Here is a 23,275-nt window from a genome sequence, read left to right on the forward strand (position 1 = left end):
ACCTCAGAATGGGGAGAAGTTTCACATTCCAACAGGACAACAACCCTAAGCACACAGCCAAGACAACGCAGAAATGGCTTCGGGACAAGTCTGAATGTCCTTGAGTGGCCCATCCAGAGCCAGGACTTGAACCCGATCGAAAATATCTGGAGAGACCTGAAAATAGATGTGCAGCGACACTCCCCATCCACCCTGACAGAGCTTGAGAGGATCTGCAGAGAAGAATGGGACAAACTCCCCAATTACAAGTGTGCCAAGCTTGTAGCGTCATACCCAAGAAGACTCGAGGCTGTAATCACTGCCAAAGGTGCTTCAACAAAGTATTGATTAAAGGGTCTGAATACTTATGTAAATGTCATATTTCCGTGAAATTTGCAAACATTAAAAAAAAAACAGTTTTTGCTTTTTCACTATGGGGTATTGTGTGTAGATTGATGAGGGGGGAAAACTATTCAATCCATTTTAGAATAAGGCTGTAACGTAACAAAATGTGGAAAAAGTCAAGGGGTCTGAATACTTTCCGAATGCACTGTAACAGCAATAACAAGATACTTCGTACAGAAAATCTGAATGATATAATAGCAACAGATGTGGATAACAGAATCACTTCAATATTGTTCAGTGAAAATTCTCATTTACATTCTACTGTTTTACTAAAGGAATTTGTTTCAGCCCTCTCCTGACAGTTTCTTGGCAGCATTGAACCTATGGGAACACATTTGCACTATATGCTTAAGGCATCTGCCAGCACATAGCAAACAGAGGCAGTAATGTAATGGGAAATGTGCCTCTTGCATACGGTTCCTTTCCAAATAGTAACATCCAAGCTATCATTGACTTAACTTTCAGGGGAATATGGTATTTTAGATTATTCCTTCACACATTTCTTGGCAAAATGTACAGTAGGTAAAAGTTTTGGAGAAATACGAACAGATTTTTTAAAAAGACAATCATTTTTCCAGTCATTCATACAGTCATTCAAGGTTAACTTTCTAATAGGAATATTTAATACATTCTATATTTAACCGGTAAAAATATTTTAGATGCCATTCACTGGACCATGGACTAATCTTTTTGAGTAAGAGGGTTGTTAATACTTGTATAACGAGCACTAGTACTTGTATGTCAGTATTTAAATATAGATCCCATTTGTATTCCATAGGCAATTTCCGTAACACATGAATCATTCAGGAACACAAACATGCCCAGGATCGATACTGTAAGGGCCCAGGGCAACATCACAGTACCCATCACAGACGCTTGATTTTATTGGCATTACTCAAAAGAGACCTGCTCGATAGTTTGCGGTTGCCAACTCCTGATAAATTACAGCACTTCTCTTCTGTACCATTTTCACTTTTTGTTTCGATAAATGCCTCTGATTGGGCTTGAGTCACTGACAGTTGCTACATATGAATGGTGGCAAATATGAATGATTGATTACTGCAGCTCATCTATCTTGGTCAAGTAAAATTAGGGTTTCACACACAGAGAAGTGAAACATAGTCCATAATTTCAATTGACCCCTAAGACCCTCACAAACTTCTACAGATGCACCATTGAGAGCATCCTGTCAGGCTGTATCACCGCCTGGTAAGGCAATCGCACAGTCCGCAACCGCAGGGCTCTCCAGAGGGTGGTGTGGTCAGCCCAACGCATCACCGGGGGCACACTGCCTGCCCTCCAGGACATCTACAGCACCCAGTGTCACAGGAAGGCCAAGAAGATCATCAAGGACCTCAGCCACCCAAGCCACGCACTGTTCACCCAGCTACCATCTAGAAGGAGGAGACAGTACAGGTGCATCAAAGCTGGGACGAGAGACTGAAAAACAGCTTCTATCTCCAGGCCATCAGACTATTAAACAGCCATCACTAGCAGCCTCCACCTTGAGATGTGTATGTGTCAAAAACCAATGTTCTTTAGATCCCAAAACCACAAACACAGGCAGGAGGCAGACAGTTAGTTTACGGTTCTTCTAATAATTTGTTCATCTTTTTTGGGGTGTAAAAAGGGGGTTAAATATATTTAAAAAAAACACAGAAAACCCCCACAAAACACAAGAACAGGCCTGGGCTCACACTTACGCTACATGCACGTCAATGTTCTTAGAAGGCCGCCTGATGGCTCCGTACGGTAGTCATCGTAGTCGTCTTGGCCATGGCATGGGCATCTTAGACGGGTGGGTGGTTGCACTGGAGAGAGGGGAGAAGCTGGATCAGTGACGGATTATATTAAACGTAAAAATTAATTACAGATTTCTTGAGTTATCTTTTAATTAATTCGGACTATTTTGAGGCATTGTGGCTATTTTGGCTATGTTGTCTCAAAATGGACAAACAGTACTATTGCCGATTTTTCTCTTTTTTCAAGTTAAGGTCTTTTAAGGGAGTATGCGAGCACACTCGATCGGTTTGGTTAGCCGAGTTCGGCTAGGCGCCAGCTGAACTGAAGCATGCTGACGCCTTTAGACTGTACAGGCCCTAATTTGCTCCAGGGGCGCCATACTACTCTGGCTGACCCTGTAAAACAACACATTTCACTGCACCTATATGGTGTATGTGAAAATAAAACATATAATTTTGTTATTATTATTATTATTATTACTACTGTGAGTGATGGGATTAAATAAAATTAGTTTGAAATCCAGCAATAATTGGATTAACAATTTTCATTTAAATGAAAATTTTAATCATACGTTTCGGGCTGCTAATTACTCACTCATTCTCTCATTAATTCCAAAAAACAAACACTCAAAAAGGGTTATCAGTTCAAAGCAAAAAGCAAAAATAATCATATATAATATATGAATAAATAATATACTCATGTAGGGCCCGATTCAGACTTTGGACATTTACGCTTTTCTTACGCACGCCTTTCCTACACACTTCTCTGTAGTTGGTACTCAGACTTACCTTACACAGGTGCGTAATGGGCTTTGCAGGCATGGTTCACTTGCTGGCGCTGAATAAATGTAACTCAACCACTGAAAACCCTCCCACTTGCTGGTCAACAGATTTCTCATAGAGTTTTCATTAAATAGGGTTTTCTGTACATATATCTAAAGCCTTCCCTTTAAATTGGGTGTGCCTTTAATTAGAATTTTCTCGACAGACACTAGAATATATGGAGAGAACAGTTGAGAATATTAGGGGTCAATGAAAGAAAGCCATGTAGGCCTAAATACACACATATTAGTCTCCTTTTCAGCAACAATTGGTTGATTTAAAAATACTCTGATATTATTTAGGGTTGGCAAAGTATTTATGAATAATACAAAAAAAACTGTTTTGGAGCACCTTCACACACAAAATATATTGGTGAATAAAAAATACAGTGCTTTGGTTCATCCTGAAAGTTGCCATATTCAATTGTTCAATCCATGAAATATTGGAAGGTGGGAAAAGTGTAAAATAGGGTTAACAAAGTAACAAATAGGGTCCTCATTAATCATGGAACTGTGATGACAACGGTCCAGTCGTCGTGAACCGTGTGTCAGGCTCCAGGTTTAAACTGCTACCTATGGTCTGCGTTCCATAATGATTCAAATAATGTCCCAAATAATTGCACAATTTTTAATAAGTTAGCTTAATATTATCCACTATTGCTAGCGATCCTCAGGTACAACCACACGAACATGACAGAGGAAAGAAAGGTAAACTAAATACAGTGGGGGAAAAAAGTATTTAGTCAGCCACCAATTGTGCAAGTTCTCCCACTTAAAAAGATGAGAGAGGCCTGTAATTTTCATCATAGGTACACGTCAACTATGACAGACAAATTGAGAGAAAGAAATCCAGAAAATCACATTGTAGGATTTTTTATGAATTTATTTGCAAATTATGGTGGAAAATAAGTATTTGGTCACCTACAAACAGGCAAGATTTCTGGATCTCACAGACCTGTAACTTCTTCTTTAAGAGGCTCCTCTGTCCTCCACTCGTTACCTGTATTAATGGCACCTGTTTGAACTTGTTATCAGTATAAAAGACACCTGTCCACAACCTCAAACAGTCACACTCCAAACTCCACTATGGCCAAGACCAAAGAGCTGTCAAAGGACACCAGAAACAAAATTGTAGACCTGCACCAGGCTGGGAAGACTGAATCTGCAATAGGTAAGCAGCTTGGTTTGAAGAAATCAACTGTGGGAGCAATTATTAGGAAATGGAAGACATACAAGACCACTGATAATCTCCCTCGATCTGGGGCTCCACGCAAGATCTCACCCCGTGGGGGTCAAAATGATCACAAGAACGGTGAGCAAAAATCCCAGAACCACACGGGGGGACCTAGTGAATGACCTGCAGAGAGCTGGGACCAAAGTAACAAAGCCTACCATCAGTAACACACTACGCCGCCAGGGACTCAAATCCTGCAGTGCCAGACGTGTCCCCCTGCTTAAGCCAGTACATGTCCAGGCCCGTCTGACGTTTGCTAGCGTGCATTTGGATGATCCAGAAGAGGATTGGGAGAATGTCATATGGTCAGATGAAACCAAAATAGAACTTTTTGGTAAAAACTCAACTCGTCGTGTTTGGAGGACAAAGAATGCTGAGTTGCATCCAAAGAACACCATACCTACTGTGAAGCATGGGGGTGGAAACATCATGCTTTGGGTCTGTTTTTCTGCAAAGGGACCAGGATGACAGATCCGTGTAAAGCAAAGAATGAATGGGGCCATGTATCGTGAGATTTTGAGTGAAAACCTCCTTCCATCAGCAAGGGCATTGAAGATGAAATGTGGCTGGGTCTTTCAGCATGACAATGATCCCAAACACACCGCCCGGGCAACGAAGGAGTGGCTTCGTAAGAAGCATTTCAAGGTGCTGGAGTGGCCTAGCCAGTCTCCAGATCTCAACCCCATAGAAAATCTTTGGAGGGAGTTGAAAGTCTGTGTTGCCCAGCGACAGCCCCAAAACATCACTGCTCTAGAGGAGATCTGCATGGAGGAATGGGCCAAAATACCAGCAACAGTGTGTGAAAACCTTGTGAAGACTTACATAAAACGTTTGACCTGTGTCATTGCCAACAAAGGGTATATAACAAAGTATGGCGAAACTTTTGTTATTGACCAAGTACTTATTTTCCACCACAATTTGCAAATAAATTCATAAAAAATCCTACAATGTGATTTTATGGATTTTTTTTCCTCATTTTGTCTATCATAGTTGACGTGTACCTATGATGAAATTTACAGGCCTCTCTCATCTTTTTAAGTGGGAGAACTTGCACAATTGGTGGCTGACTAAATACTTTTTTCCCCCACTGTATGTAATGGAATGATGCAAAATGTAAGGAAACTGACACTAAAGTGACTGTGATAAATGTATGTGGGTGCAATTGATTGTGGCTACCAATAGTTGTAATATTTAACACAATACAAATTGTAAAAGAGTACAGTGAAAAGTCTGGGCACAATTTTTGATTGATTTTATTAGGATCCCCATTAGCCAAAGCCAATGTCTACAGCTTAGACTTTACCATTTACATACATTTAAAAACATTAACATAGACATTACAGGCTTATAAAAAGAACTACAACAATTTACAAAAATTTAACAAAAGCAACAATACAACCAAAGAACAATAATGTGTTGGTGTGTTTAGAGTGTGTATTAGAGATTGTGCGTGCGTGTGTGTGCATCTATCAGTTACATATACTGTGCATTCTGAAAGTATTCAGACACCTTCCCCTTTTCCACATTTTGTTACGTTACAGCCTTATTCTACAATTGATTAAATAAAATAATAATCCTCATCAATCTACACAGAATACCCTATAATGACTAAGCAATAACAGGTTTGTAGACATTTTTGCAAATGTATTAAAAATAAAAAACAGAAATACATTATTTACATAAGTATTCAGATCCTTTGCTATGAGATTCGAAATTGAGCTCAGGTGCATCCTCTTTCCATTGATCATCCTTGAGATGTTTCTACAACTTGATTGAAGTCCACCTGTGGTAAATTCAATTGATTTGACATGATTTGGAAAGGCACACACCGGTCTGTATAAGGTCCCACGGTTGACAGTGCATGTCAGAGCAAAAACCAAGCCATGAGGTTGAAGGAATTGTCCGTAGAGCTCCGAGACAGGATTGTGTCGAGGCTCAGATCTGGTGAAGGGTACCAAAACATTTCTGCAGCATTGAAGGTCCCCAAGAACACAGTGGCCTCCATCATTATTAAATGGAAGAAGTTTGGAACCACCAAGACTATTCCTAGAGCTGGCCGCCCGGCCAAACTGAGCAATCGGGGGAGAAGGGCCTTGGTCAGGGAGGTGACCAAAAACCCGATGGTCACTTTGACAGAGCTCCAGAGTTCCTCTGTGGGGATGGGAGAACCTTCCAGAAGGACAACCATCTCAGAAGAACTCCACCAATCAACCTCTCCGATCATTTTCATGATCTCCATCCGGTTTGCTTTTACAGTTGAGAGAGAATGATATATTTCAGCTTTTTTTTATTTCATGACTTTCCCAGTGGGTCAGAAGTTTACATACACTCAATTAGTATTTGGTAGCATTGCCTTTAAATTGTCGAACTTTTGTCAAATGTTTCGGGTAGCCTTCCACAAGCTTCCCACAATAAGTTGGGTGGATTTTGGCCCATTCCTCCTGACAGAGCAGGTGTAACTGAGTCAGGTTTGTAGGCCTCCTTGCTCGCACACGCTTTTTCAGTTCTGCCCACAAATGTTCTATAGGGTTGAGGTCAGGGCTTTGTGATGGCCACTCCAATACCTTGACTTTGTTGTCCTTAAGCCATTTTGCCTCAACTTTGGAAGTATGCTTGGGGTCATTGTCCATTTGGAAGACCCATTTGCAACCAAGCTTTAACTTCCTGACTGATGTCTTGAGATGTTGCTTCAATATATCCACATAATTTCCTTCCTCATGATGCCATCTATTTTGTGAAGTGCACCAGACCCTCCTGCAGCAAAGCACCCCCACAGCATGATGCTGCCACCTCCGTGCTTCACGGTTGGGATGGTGTTCTTCGGCTTGCAAGCTTCCCCTTTTTCCTCCAAACATAACGATGGTCATTATGGCAAAACCGTTCTATTTTTGTTTCATCAGACCGGAGGACATTTCTCCAAAAAGTACGATCTTTGTCCCCATGTGCTGTTGCAAACCGTAGTCTGGCTTTTTTATGGCTGTTTTGGAGCAGTGGCTTCTTCCTTGCTGAGCGGCCTTTCAGGTTATGTCGATATAGGACTATTTTTACTGTTGATATAGATACTTTTGTACCTGTTTCCTCCAGCATCTTCACAAGGTCCTTTGCTGTTGTTCTGGGATTGATTTGCACTTTTCGCACCAAAGTACGTTCATCTCTAGTAGACAGAACGCGTCTCCTTCCTGAGCGTTATGACGGCTGCGTGGTCCCATGGTGTTTGTACTTGCGTACTATTGTTGGTACAGATGAACTTGGTACCTTCAGGCGTTTGGAAATTGCTCCCAAGGATGATCCAGACTGAGGTCTTGGCTGATTTATTTTGATTTTTCCATGATGTCAAGCAAAGAGGCACTGAGTTTGAAGGTAGGCCTTGACATACATCCACAGGTACTTCTCCAATTGACTCAAATTATGTCAAGTAGCCTATCAGAAGCTTCTAAAGCCATGATATCATTTCCAAGCTGTTTAAAAGCACAGTCAATTTAGTGTATGTAAACTTCTGAGCCACTGGAATTGTGATACAGTGACTTATAAGTTAAATAATCTGTCTGTAAACAATTGTTGGAAAAATTACTTGTGTCATGCACAAAGTAGATGTCCTAACCAACTTGACAAAACTATAGTTTGTTAACAAGAAATTTGTGGAGTTGTTGAAAAACGAGTTTTAATGACTCCAACCTAAGTGTATATAAACTTCCGACTTCAACTGTAATTGCCATATCTTTCTAACGGTGCTCTTTCACAAAAGCTCTCAACCTATAACCTATATACTTATTATGGACATAGTATGCTTTACATTAGTTATCTTGTTGTTATTAGTTGTTGTTAGTTGTTATTAGTCCCATCCTTCAGCTCCATTCAACACCTCCCATCTATCTCTTAACACCATCCATATTGGATTTCTATTTGCCATATATTTTCCAACTGTACTGTGATGTTTCACAAAAGTTCTGAACCCGTCTATTCTCATTGTTTCTACAGATTGTAAATTGAAAATAAACATTTCTGCTAAAAGTATTATTATATTATTGAGCCCGCTTGGAGTTAGCCAAAAGGCACCTAAAGACTCTCAGACCATGAGACGCAAGAATCTCTGGTCTGATGAAATCAAGATTGAACTCTTTGGCCTGAATGCCAAGTGTCACGTCTGGAGGAAACTTGGCGCCATCCCTATGGTGAAGCATGGTGGTGGCAGCATCATGCTGTGGGGATGTTTTTCAGCGGCAGAGACTGGGAGATTAGTCAGGATCGAGGGAAAGATGAACGGAGCAAAGTACAGAGAGATCCTTGATGAAATAATGCTCCAGAGCGCTCAGGACCTCAGATTGGGGCGAAGGTTCACCTTCCAACAGGACAACGACCCTAAGCACACAGCCAAGACAACGCAGCAGTGGCTTCGGGGCAAGTCTCTGAATGTCCTTGAGTGGCCCAGCCAGAACCCGGACTTGAACCCGATCTAACATCTCTGGAGAGACCTGAAAATAGCTGTGCAGCAACGCTCCCCATCCAACCTGACAGAGCTTGAGAGGATCTGCAGAGAATAATTGTAGAAACTGCCCAAATACAGGTGTGTCAAGCTTGTAGCGTCATACCCAAGAAGACTTGAGGCTGTAATCGCTGCGAAAGGTGCTTCAATAAAGTACTGAGTAAAGGGTCTGAAATTCGCAAACATTTCTAAAAACCTGTTTTTGCTTTTTCATTATGGGGTATTGTGTGTAGATTAATGAGGGGGAAAAACTCACTTGCGCTATACGAGATGGAAGGGAGGTCTTTGCAATCATGGCTCTGTATAATACTGTACATTTCCTTGAATTTGTTCCTGACCTGGGGACTGTGAAAAGACCCCTGGTGGCATGTCTGGTGGGGTAAGTGTGTGTGTCAGTGCTGTGAGTAAGTTGACTATGCAAGCAATTTGGAGTTTTCTACCCATTTATGTTTCTTATAAAAACAAGAAGCGATGCAGTCAGTCTCTCATCAACTCTTAGCCAAGAGAGACTGGCAGGCATTGTGTTGATATTAGCCCTCAGATTACAGAGAGGAGCAAAATGTGCTGCTCTGTTCTGGGCCATCTGCAGCTTAACTAGGTCATTATTTTCAGCACCTGACCATATGACTGGACAATTATATTATATAAGATAAAACTAGAGCCTGCAGGACTTGCTTTTTGGAGTGTGGTGTCATAAAAGTAGGTCATAATTAAAACATTCATAAGGTAAAATAGATCTAAAACAATTAATTTATAAAAAATATATATATATTTACAATCACCTTATGCAAATGCCTTACTTATTTACTTAGCTCTTATCAATAGTTCATATCAATTTGTAAATTACAGAGAATGGTGTTATTTCTATCAGAAAAAACAAAGTCAATTGCTTAACTCGGGTCGGAATTCCTCACATTGTGAAAAATATAAAACAAAACCACATGTGAGGAATAAATAAATAAGGCACTTCTAAATGTAATAAAAATAAAGCACCCAGCTAGCACAATTGGTTTCTTGGAATTTGTGGGAACTGGAGATTTTTGAATAACTTCCTTAAAACTTTCACTGAATGTTTCAATAAGACATTTATTAACACTTCTAGCTTATTTTGGGTAAACTTCTTTTGAACTCCAAGCACAGATAGGACACATGGAAATTCATTTCCTTAGGCATTAATCATGCAAATACATTTATTTTTTATTGTGACACAGCATCAGTAAGATTCAAACTAATGATATTCTGTTCTCTATCCATGGAATTATTCCACTGCGCCACCAGGATGGAGCTAGCATGTCAAGATTTTTTTACGTATACAAAGCTGTTCATTTTAGTCTATTCAAACAGACCCCATTTCAAAGGAAACAAGCACTCATTAAGATCAGGTGTGGCCAATTAGTGGGCGTGGCCGATACACCTGAACACACTTAACAAGATAGAGAGAGTTTTGTTGATGCTGAGAACGGAAAGTATATGTTTTTAAATAACATTATTAGAACATTCTCTGAACGTTACTTACGTTTTCTTGTGGTTTTTACGGAAAGTTTTCTTCACGTTCTGTGAACAGACTTTATATGTTTGTATGTAACATTCTTAGAACGTTGTCTGAATGTTACTAACATTTTCTTTTGGTTTTTATGGAACGTTTTCTTAATGTTCTGAGAACGGAATTTAGAGCTTATTGATGTTAATGTGAACTTTTTGAGAACATCGCTTAAGACACACCATTTTTGAGAACTTTCCCAAAATGTAGTAAAAATATGACATTCAATTGAACCACATGTAAACTTGGGTGGAATGTTTTGTGGAAGTACTGAACTTCCTACAGAAGAACATTGTTTCTTAACGTTCTCTGAACAATTTGAGAATATGACTTTAAATAGAACCATGAGGAAACCTGTAGGAAACGTTATGCGGAAGTTATGAAATTCCCACAGAAGAACATTGTTTCTTAACGTTCTTGTAACAATTTGAGAACATTACTTTAAATAGAACCATAAGTAAACCTGTAGGAAACGTTATCCGGAAGTACTGAAATTCCCACAGAATAACTTTATTTCTTAACATTCTCTGAACTATTTGAGAACATTCCCAATGTCAAACTAGTTTTAGTAATGAAATTCATTAAGTAAATGTAACCATGTTTGAACTTTTAGGAAATGTTCTGTTAAAGTAATGAAATACCAAGAAATGTCAATGAGAATGTTCCAAAGCCAACCAAGTTGTGGGAAGGTTGTATGCAAAATAACCAAAGGACAACCATGCTCTCACCAAAGCTCTAAGAAACAAAACATTGTTTGCAGAACGTTATGTGCTAGCTGGGCATACATGATGGAGAGTGAGAAACCTATAAAAACTCATCCATGGCACACGTGACATACACTGAGTATACAAAACATTAAGAACACTTGCTCTTTCCATCACATAGACTGACCAGGTGAATCCAGGTGAAAGCTGTGATCCCTGATTGATGTAACTTGTTAAATCCACTTCAATCAGTGTAGATGAAGGGGAGGAGACCGGTTAAAGAAGGATTTTTAAGCCTTGAGACAATTGACACATGGATTGTGTATGTGTGCCATTCAGAGGGTGAATGGGCAAGACAAAACATGTAAGTGCCTTTGAACAGGGTATGGTAGTAGGTGCCAGGTGCACTGGTTTGTGTCAAGAACTGCAACGCTGCTGGGTTTTTCACACTCAACAGTTTCCTGTGTGTATCAAGAATGGTCCACCACCCAAAGAACATCCAACCAACTTGACACAAATGTGGGAAGCATTAGAGTCAACATGGGCCAGTATCCCTGTGGAACGCTTTCGACACGTTCTAGAGTCCATGCCCCGACGAATTGAGGCTGTTCTGAGGGCAAAAGTGGGGGTCAACTCAATATTAGGAAGGTGTTCCTGATGTTTGGTATACTCAGTGTACAGTGTGCACCACGCTTGCAGTAAACTAAAAACCTTATAGATGTAGTTGAGATACAACAAAGATGTGTACCTTCCGGAAGGTTAAGGACACCAGGGATGAATAGGATACTCCCACGTATAAGTAAGAAATGCACATTCTTATGGGAATAGCTTCAGAAATACAGAGGTCAAGTGAATCCCAAGTGGGTTTTAGCTGCATTATTCCTCACCATCGCTTCAGCTATCATGACTGTACTGCAATGGTTCAAATACATTTTCAACCCACATGAGGTACACTGTAAATCATCCGAACACTTACAATCAATCATCTACTGTTATTGCTGTCAATACATTTTCAATGTTCTCAAGGTGTAATGACATTTAAAAATACTATGATTAACCAGAGGTCTGACCCATTTATTGACAAGGTCCTCACTGTAGAGCATTGATGATCTAGTAGGGCCCCGTGTAGCTCAGTTGGTAGATGCCAGGGTTGTGGGTTCGATTCCCACGGGGGGCCAGTATGAAAAAAATAAGAAATGTATGCACTCACTAACTGTAAGTCGCTCTGGATAAGAGCGTCTGATAAATGACAAAAATGTGATGATCTAGCCTCCCAATCACTGCCATTAGTCAAACATGAACATTAGATAATATTCACTTCCTGTTTGGGGACAGGAATATGCAGGGAACTTAATGTTTTGTCCCAACAAAGAGGCCTGGCACTGCAGTAATTGTGTCATACATTTCAATTAACAGTAGCTGGATATGTATCACCAAGGGCAACACATTCTTCATCCATATCAATTCATTCACTGTTATGTCACTTGGCCTGAAATGATGATAGGCCATACAGAATATTGATCATATTATCCACTGTTGTTGTTAAAAACGCATTAGTGTACCACAAATAATGATTCCAATAATGAGGTAGAGGGTATAATTTGTCAATCCATTAAAATACAGCATTTTTCTCCTCTGGAGTCTAATTTACGTCTCCAAAAGAAACCGCAGTGAGTAGGTAAAGGATAAGAACCTTTCTAAAAACCACAGTCAGTATGTACAGGATAAGAACCTTTGTAAAAACCGCAGTGAGTATGTACAGGATAAGAACCTTTGTAAACCATCAGTGAGTATGTACAGGATAAAAACTGTTGTAAAAACGCAATGAGTATGTACAGGATAATAAACTTTGTTAGGGCCTGATGGCCTTGTCTACAGCTGGTCTGTTCACACAGGAACTTTTCCACAACATTTACATTTACATTTACGTCATTTAGCAGACGCTCTTATCCAGAGCGACTTACAAATAGGTGCATTCACCTTATAGCCAGTGTGATCACCACTTTACAATGTTTTTTTTTTTTGTTGTTGTTGTTGTTGTTTTTTTTTTTTTTTTTAAATAAGTAAAGTAAATAAAGTAAATGCACAACCATGCATTACTTTTTTTCCCCTGAAATGACCTGCCGCTAGACTTCTTTGAATAACACATCTGACTAGTTTTTGTTGATATAATACGGTACAGAGTTTTAACACGACCGGCTTGCCACAATCTCACCCCCATTTAATATTCAGAACAACATGAAACTGTCACGGATTCTGCCGAGGCTGCCCCTCCTCCTTGCTCGGGCAGGCTTCGGCGTTCGTCGTCACCGGAATACTAGCTACTGCCGATCTATGTTCTATGTTTCTATGTTCTACCTGTTGTCTGATTGTTACACACCTGTTTCCCATTATGTGATTACTCCTTCCCTATTTAACCCAATGGCTCCCAATGTGTTTTGTGCGTGTTTGTTTTTCGTTACGTGTGTCGTTGGTGAGCGGGTTTGTTCCTCCCTGTGTGGAGGTATCTTGTATTGATTTCTTTACTTATTCAGTAAAGTACGTTTCATAGAGTTCTGTGTCCTGCGCCTGACTTCGATCCACCGCATTACACTGACACTCGTGACAGAAACCTTGCAGAAGTCATCTTGTCTCACTAAGATGACTGCTTTGTGCCTAGCCTGTCATGTCTTAATACTAACACGCCAACTTTTCAAGCTGAGGGACTTTTCTCTATCTGCTTTGTTTTTCTCGCACTGACTTGAATAGTTTAATGGAATAAAGTAACACGGTTAGTCCTGCTCCATAGAGGATCTATATTGAAACCTGACTTCTGCCCCAATCCATTAATCTCAGCATAACCATTCAACTCAAGTACTCTCTCTTTGTTATGCCCTGTAAGGATATATGGTTATTAAAGTTAAATCATAATATTAAAGTAGAAAACATTTTCATTTCAACAGTTCATATCATACTTTATCATTATAAACATCAACATTAGACAATAGAGACATATGTTCGACATATTTGGAAGACTTGGAAACTTTACTGTACTTAGGTCTAAAGTTCCCTTGTGAAATTACTCTTAACTTCATAACTTCTCGAACATGGTCTAAAGATAACAAATAATGGTCAAAGGTAATGGTCAACATGAGAATGAAACTGAGGGAAACAGGTGACACATTCCTCACTTAAGAAGCAAGGCCTTTGATTAGGAAATTCATTTTGATCAGAGAGTTCAAACAGCACTCAGAACCATTCTGCTGGGAGAGAGACAGAGAGCAGCTTCAATTATGTAACAGCCATAAATGCATTCAGAGACCTACTACTGTAGTTTCCAGTGGACCTTCAAAGAAAAATCCATGCGTGAGAAGAACCATGTTAGATGGTCCAACATACTATAGTATGAAAACCAACAAAACCAATTGTTAGAGAATGAAAATACATGTACGCGTTTTATACAACTTCCGATTAATCCTCCTCACAGAATCTTCAAGTCTTGGTAAGCATTCTTGTTACCAAAGTCATTTTTCAGGCCGTTATTGAATGTAAGCTATTGCAGCAACATTTGTTAGAGGAAGAACAACGTTTTTTTTTTATCCTAATAAAAACATACACTGAAGTTTTACCTCTAAGAAAGGAAAGGGCTGTTGAGGCAGAAATTAATTCAGTATTTGTGGTAATTGCAGCATCCTCATTCATCATTGACTTCTCCAACACTCTCAGCACCAGAGCCACTGTGACTCATCTCAAGGGCAGGGGTAGGAGCAGGAGAGGAAGAGCCTCACTGGATTCCAATCATGGGGCTTCCAGCAGCCTTCTCTTCAAGATATGAAAGCATTCAAAATGTCATGCTGTGGCATTTTTCACGCCAGGGGCGCCGTTAAAGGCTCCCAGACCACAAGGGTTGAAGTAATTCCTTTTTAATGTATTCTCATTGAAGGGGACAGGGCGACTGACCTCTATCTGGTGCCCAAACTCAAAGGTAAGGAATTACTTATGGCATTCCCATCTGGCTGCACTTACCAGCGCTCGAGGCGAGTTTTGTCTGAAACACTATCTGCGAGGTTCGAGGAAGATTTCCCTTGCGACCCACGATAATACTTGTGAAATCCTTGTTGGAATCTTGCGATGAGAATAGGATTGATTTCAGGTCAAAGTTTAGTGCAGGGGTAAGGAGGTCCTGCCTTGGGTGGGCCTTTTGCTATGTCATAGTTGGGGGGGGTGGGGGGGGTGGTCTATCTACCAGAATTGCTCCACTACTTTTTCTCATGCGAACTGCCTATGGGCTTCTTCACCTTTGATAGAAATCACACGTGTTCTCCTATGTAACCCTGTAATGTCTTACCAATGTTACATAACACATATGTCTTTCATAAAATAAGTAATGTTTTATTTCCTGTGAAGGCTGGCTGTGGCTTTGTGTTCATAACTTCAATGCTTCAATCCTTGTAGTAGTTTTCATGGCCAGGTTCATGTGGAGGAGGACTGTGAGACACTGGTCTCTCTCTCTCTCTTCTATTGAGCAGTGTGAGGGTCACCTAGCACAGCTGGAAAATAGAAGGTCCCCAAGTGGGACTGAATAAGAAACACCTTGTCTTTCTTAACAAGGCCACAAGAGAGTGAGAAAAAGAAACACCCAGGGTAATTAGCATCAGCCCCTTAGCTGTATGCTCTATCTGGTATTTCACAGATCACTGTTTAATCGCATATGCAGTGAGATTGACATGACTCATGCAATATTTACTTTATTTGTATATCTTTGTGGCAGGAGCATAGTCTTGATTGAGACGAATGATCTATTTTCACAAAAACTGTGAATTGTCTTCAGCAGGCTTCCCTAAGACGAGAATATTGTTTAGAGATCATTTTGAAGTCAGTGGGAGCTGGTATTATGTATCTACAGTTTTTAACCCTAAAACATATTTAGACATTGGAAATCATGGCAAAAATACACTTTTTGTATAATGTAACGCATTACCGAAACACATTTTCGGTAATGTGTTGCATTAAGTTGCCCTTATCACTATGTAACTACACAGTAGTAATTGTAGCGGCAGGTAGCCTGGTGGGTAGGAGCGTTGGGCCAGGAACCGAAAGGTTGCTGGATCGAATCCCCGTTCTGCCCCTGAGCAAGGCAGTTAACCCACTGTTCCCGAATGACGTGGATGTCGATTAAGGCACCCCCCCGCACCTCTCTGATTCAGAGGGGTTGGGTTAAAGGCGGAATAAACATTTCAGTTGTACTAGGTATCCCCCCTTTCCTTTAGTAACAACATAGTAGTTACATAGATGTTACTACGTAATTACATGATAATAAGGTTCTAGCGCTATCAGTTATTACACAATGGAACAAGGAATGTGTAATTACACATCCACATTAAGTTGCCCTTATTACTATGTAACTAAATTAGCATAATAAAATAATCCCCATAAAAATGTGTCCGTTTAAGCTAGAGATATCTGTTTTGCATCCGCCAATGTCCCACTTCCACATCTGCGGTGAAAGGTGACAGAGCTAGAACAATGTTTTCAGACCATGATACATCCCGAAAATCGGTCTTCTCACAAAATCATCTGTAGCATCCAAACTATTATGACCCCTCTATGGAAAGATGAGACTCTCACAAACGATGGTGTTCTCCGTTTTGGTCTTCGGCCCCCCTCAAGCGTCTTAAGACTCGCCTGAAGTCGTTACAGCCAATCTGCCAACTTCTGTCTGTAGCGTCCGAACAGTTTGGGATACACACAGTTTGGGCTTCCCATCTGTGGAAAGGTGAGACTGTCACGAACACGCAAATATAAGTTGTTTTGCTCTAGGACGCCCAAAGGTCTCACAAGACTGGTCTGAAGGTCCCTCGGTACCAGTTGAAGAAATTCATGGAAGTATATAAGTATATACAGTGGGGGAAAAAAGTATTAAGTCAGCCACCAATTGTGCAAGTTCTCCCACTTAAAAAGATGAGAGAGGCCTGTAATTTTCATCATGGTACACGTCAACTATGACAGACAAAATGAGAAAAAAAATTCCAGAATATCACATTGTAGGATTTTTAATTAATTTATTTGCAAATTATGGTGGAAAATAAGTATTTGGTCAATAACAAAAGTTTCTCAATACTTTGTTATATACCCTTTGTTGGCAATGACACGGGTCAAACGTTTTCTGTAAGTCTTCACAAGGTTTTCACACACTGTTGCTGGTATTTTGGCCCATTCCTCCATGCAGATCTCCTCTAGAGCAGTGATGTTTTGGGGCTGTCGCTGGGCAACACGGACTTTCAACTCCCTCCAAAGATTTTCTATGGGGTTGAGATCTGGAGACTGGCTAGGCCACTCCAGGACCTTGAAATGCTTCTTACGAAGCCACTCCTTCGTTGCCTGGGCGGTGTGTTTGGGATCATTGTCATGCTGAAAGACCCAGCCACGTTTCATCTTCAATGCCCTTGCTGATGGAAGGAGGTTTTCACTCAAAATCTCACGATACATGGCCCCATTCATTCTTTCCTTTACATGGATCAGTCATCCTGGTCCCTTTGCAGAAAAACAGCCCCAAAGCATGATGTTTCCACCCCCATGCTTCACAGTAGGTATGGTGTTCTTTGGATGCAACTCAGCATTCTTTGTCCTCCAAACACGACGAGTTGAGTTTTTACCAAAAAGTTATATTTTGGTTTCATCTGACCATATGACATTCTCCCAATCCTCTTCTGGATCATCCAAATGCACTCTAGCAAACTTCAGACGGGCCTGGACATGTACTGGCATAAGCAGGGGGACACGTCTGGCACTGCAGGATTTGAGTCCCTGGCGGCGTAGTGTGTTACTGATGGTAGGCTTTCTTACTTTGGTCCCAGCTCTCTGCAGGTCATTCACTAGGTCCCCCCGTGTGGTTCTGGGATTTTTGCTCACCGTTCTTGTGATCATTTTGACCCCACGGGGTGAGATCTTGCGTGGAGCCCCAGATCGAGGGAGATTATCAGTGGTCTTGTATGTCTTCCATTTCCTAATAATTGCTCCCACAGTTGATTTCTTCAAACCAAGCTGCTTACCTATTGCAGATTCAGTCTTGCCAGCCTGGTGCAGGTCTACAATTTTTGTTTCTGGTGTCCTTTGACAGCTCTTTGGTCTTGGCCATAGTGGAGTTTGGAGTGTGACTGTTTGAGGTTGTGGACAGGTGTCTTTTATACTGATAACAAGTTCAAACAGGTGCCATTAATACAGGTAACGAGTGGAGGACAGAGGAGCCTCTTAAAGAAGAAGTTACAGGTCTGTGAGAGCCAGAAATCTTGCTTGTTTGTAGGTGACCAAATACTTATTTTTCACCATAATTTGCAAATCAATTCATTACAAATCCTACAATGTGATTTTCAGGAGAAAAGAAATCTCATTTTGTCTGTCATAGTTGACGTGTACCTATGATGAAAATTACAGGCCTCTCTCATCTTTTTAAGTGGGAGAACTTGCACAATTGGTGGCTGACTAAATACTTTTTTTCCCCACTGTATGTTTAGTGCCAAAAATAATGGGTTAAATACATGGAGAACATTTTTTTTCCTGATCTTTGCTATATCTCTAGATATAGGAAAGACACTTCAGAACAAATTTCCTTTAGCTTTTTTTGGGGTACTATCTGTTGTTCCATGTAGTGAATCTGTTATTCAATGCTTTTGTTTGAGCTAATAGCAGTAAGGCCAAATAAAACATTTCATCAAATCATTGTTTTATATATTTTTTTGATACTTCAAGGGGTCTTAAAATGTTCAGGAAATAGCAAAATGATCCTTGGTATGCCCTTCTTAAAACAATTCCATATAAAGTGCCTTGCAAAAGTATTCATCCCCCTTGGCATTTTTCCTATTTTGTTGCATTACAACCGGCAATTTAAATTGATTTTTATTTGGATTTAATGTAATGGACATAAACAAAATAGTCCAAATTAGTGAAGTGAAATGAAAAAAATTACTTGTATAAAAAAAGTCTAAAAAATAAATAACGGAAAAGTGGTGCGTGCATATGTATTCACCCCCTTTACTATGAAGCCCCTAAATAAGATCTGGTGTGACCAATTACATTCAGAAGTCACATAATTAGTTAAAGAAAGTACACCTGTGTGCAATCTAAGTGCCACATGATCTCAGTATATATACATCTGTTCTGAAAGGCCCCAGAGTCTGCAATATCACTAAGCAAGGGGCACCACCAAGCAAGCGGCACCATGAAGACCAAGGAGCACTCCAAACAGGTCAGGGACAAAGTTGTGGAGAAGTACAGATCAGGGTTGGGTTATAAAAAAATATCAGAAACTTTGAACATCCCACTGAGCACCATTAAATCCATTATTTAAAAAATTGAAAGAATATGGCACCACCACAAACCTGCCAAGAGAGGGCCGCCCACCAAAACTCACAGACCAGGCAAGGAGGTCATTAATCAGAGAGGCAACAAAGAGACCAAAGATAACCCTGAAGGAGCTGCAAAGCTCCACAGCGGACATTGGAGTATCTGTCCATAGGACCACTTTAAGCCGTACACTCCACAGAGCTGGGCTTTACGGAAGAGTGGCCAGAAAAAAGCCATTGCTTCAAGAATAAAATAAGCAAACACATTTGGTGTTTGCCAAAAGGCATGTGGGAGACTCCCCAAACATATGGAATAAGGTGCTCTGGTCAGATGAGACTAAAATTGAGCTTTTTGGCCATCAAGGAAAACGCTATGTCTGGCGCAAACCCAACACCTCTCATCACCCCGAGAACACCATCCCCACAGTGAAGCATGGTGGTGGCAGCATCATGCTGTGGGGATGTTTTTCATCGGCAGGGACTGGGAAACTGGTCAGAATTGAAGGGAAATTATTGAGGGAAACCTGTTTCAGTCTTCCAGAGATTTGAGACTGGGACGGAGGTTCACATTCCAGCAGGACAATGACCCTAAGCATACTGCTAATGCAACACTCGAGTGGTTTAAGGGGAAACATTTAAATATCTTGGAATAGCCTAGTCAAAACCCAGACCTCAATCCAAATGAGAATCTGTGTAATGACATTTACATTTTACATTTTAGTCATTTAGCAGACGCTCTTATCCAGAGCATACATTTTCATGCTTTTTTCATACTGGCCCCCCGTGGGAAACGAACCCACAACCCTGGCGTTGCAAGCGAGATGCTCTACCAACTGAGCTTAAAGATTGTTGTACACTAGCGGAACCCATCCAACTTGAAGGAGCTGGAGCAGTTTTGCCTTGAAGAATGGGCAAAAATCCTAGTGGCTAGATGTGCCAAGTTTATAGAGACATACCCCAAGAGACTTGCAGCTGTAATTGCTGTGAAAGGTGGCTCTACAATGTATTGACTTTGGGGGGGGGTGAATTGTTATGCACGCTCAAGTTTTCAGTTTTTTGGTCTTATTTCTTGTTTGTTTCACAAGAAAAAATATTTTGCATCTTCAAAGTGGTAGGCATGTTGTGTAAATCAAATGATACAAACCCCCCAAAAATGTATTTTAATTCCAGGTTGTAAGGCAACAAAATAGGAAAAATGCCAAGGGGGGTGAATACTTTCGTAAGCCACTGTAGCTTAGTAATTTTGCACACAAATTTGTTAACATCCCTGTTAGTGACCATTTCTCCTTTGCCAAGATAATTCATCCACCTGACGGGTGTGGCTTATCAAGAAGCTGATTAAACAGCATGATCATTACACAGGTGCACCTTGTGCTGGGGACAATAAAAGGCCACTCTAAAATGTGCAGTTTTGTCACACAACACAATGCCACAGATGTCTCAAGTTTTGAGGGAGTGTGCAATTGGCATGCTGACTGCAGGAATGTCCACCAGAGCTGTTGCCAGAGAATGTAATGATCATTTCTCTACCATAAGCCGACTCCAACATCGTTTTAGAGAATGTGGCAGTACGTCCAACCGGCCTCACAACCGCAGACCACGTGTATGGCGTCCTGTGGGCTAGCGGTTTGTTGATGTCAACGTTGTGAACAGAGCACCCCATGGTGGCAGTGGTGTTATGTTATCGGCAGGCATAAGCTACGGACAATGAACACAATTGCACAGCATCATGTCACTCCTCCTCAAACTATCAATTAGCCAGGTCAATTTGTAGATATATCTACACAGTATGTTTGTTTGTCAGCTAACTAGCCAGCCAGTTTAAGTGGAATGATTAACTGACAATATTTCAAATTAACTGCCAACATCAAAGCGAAGTAACATCAAAGCAAAGGGCTACCTGCTATCCCAGCATCTGGCATCATCACTTGTGCCTGGAACTACAATATTACCATTGAACTCCAAATAAGAAGTAAGTATAGTTGGATTGGACACACCCTACAAAAATCATCTGGACTGCTTAACTAGAGCGAGAGAGAGAGCGAGAGAGAGAGTACATCTAAGGATGGGAGAGACATCACTTCCAGCAGATATCCTTGCTGAGGGTGGCGTTGATCATGCACTGCTTATCGTGGGGTGAGCCTGATGTTCCGAACAACACGCCTCGAATAAAACATGGGGAAAAGGGGACATAAAGTAAAAATGTCGATTCATCTACAAATTCAATATTTTACACAATATTGTATCATATTTGATGAGTTACTGACCTGTTCGTCCACAGGCTTGAAGTGCTGTAGTCTCCACAACCGGATCCCACTGGCACAGGATGTCCATGCACCAGATGGTCTGAAGGAAGCACTCCTGTTGGACTGGAAAACAAAGTGACATTTGGTCAGTGGTAGGTATTTTTCAATGCTGTATCACCATCCTTATCTGAACAGAAAACATTGTTTATCATAACACAAACCCACCTTGGACAATGTGACAAGTGGTCCTTCAACACCCAGTCGTCATGCCTCATTGTTTGGTCTTGTTTCCCAATCAACAGCTACTTCCCTGATGAGTGGGTCTTGGAGGTTTACAAGTGCACAGCAAGTCTGCACCAGCACATTACTACAACAATGCAGATAAGGTGGGATGAATCTCAGGATTTTGACAACTTTTGGTCAAGCATTTACCCTTTCAACATGGATTCTGTTTCTCACTATGTCTTTTGTGAAATGTATCTCACTCTCTGTGAACCTTCTGTGGTTGTCAATACCATCCTGCAGTTTCTGCTGGAGCCCTTAAAAGACGCAGGCATGCACGTTTGGTTCTTCTCCCGACTTGGAACAGTCTTCATGATGCTAATGAAAAAAGCTTGTGGATCACATGAATGAAAGTGATGGTAACATTGCCAGGTGCAAGTTGGTGTAGCTGGGACGCAACTTCATAAGAGCCATAAACACTTCATCCTCAAATTACAGCATCTCGACCCTCCACTTGGCAAATTAGACAACGCAGTCCTTGTAATGTTCCAAGTAATCAACAACGATGTTGAAGTCCTGTTTCCATCCTAACTACTTTATCAGACAGCTGTGATGCTGAATAACTGTTGCGGGTATACAGCTGATTCTCCTGTATAACCTTCAGCTGCACTGTTTCCTCAAGATGCACCTCAGTAAGAATATTCTGCAAATGTGCAGAGAGCAGCCTCCTACATTCTTCAGTGGCCGAGGAGCCTGGAACTTCGTCATCTGCCATGGTGGATGTGTCTGGATCTTCCTCTTCTGCCGTGGTGGAGGAGTCTGGATCTTCCTCTTCTGCCATGGTGGATGAGTCTGGATCTTCCTCTTCTGCCATGGTGAATGAGCTACCTTTTCTAGTAAATAAAGGGCCATTTCTCTTTCCCACAGGAAAATGGCAACTGCAGACCAGAGTGTTGTCACTTTGTTTCCGGTCCACCCTTTCTGAAAGACGAAGAAAAAGTATATTTTACTAGCTAGCTAGGTTGATTAATAAAATGGTAACATCTTTATTCAAATACCATAACCCACAGACTTGACTATAGTAACAGTAAAATAGACTGGGCTTTGGTATATCTGCACATCTAAAATCCAACTGTGTGGATGGGACATTTATGCTGGAATGGAGGAATTATCTGGAATGCTCAACCAGATGATCAGGACAGTCTAGGGTACTATTTACTCAAAGAGGTGAAGTATTGTGATGAGCTATACGTCTGTACTTATGATTCTAATTCTCAAGAGGAAAGTTAAAACCCTCAGCCGTTAGGTCACTGAGGAGGACCAACATTGGTAGGGGGATCGTCTGAAAGGGACTGACATGCAGGGATGGAACATAAGGATTTTGGGCACTGATCAGCAGACCACGATTTCTACGAGCCTGGGTAACATTCAGGTCCTAAATCTGTGGCATACGATGTTCGTAAAGGCAAAATTGCTGTGTCAGGCTAGTTTAGCACATTGTCTACCAGCCCAGTCTGAAAAGTACTAGCCTCCGGCTAGCTTAATTTCCATCCCTGCTGACATTTCTAACTGACTTCA

Source organism: Coregonus clupeaformis, chromosome 15 (genome assembly GCF_020615455.1).
Source record: "Coregonus clupeaformis isolate EN_2021a chromosome 15, ASM2061545v1, whole genome shotgun sequence".
Classification (NCBI taxonomy): domain Eukaryota; kingdom Metazoa; phylum Chordata; class Actinopteri; order Salmoniformes; family Salmonidae; genus Coregonus; species Coregonus clupeaformis.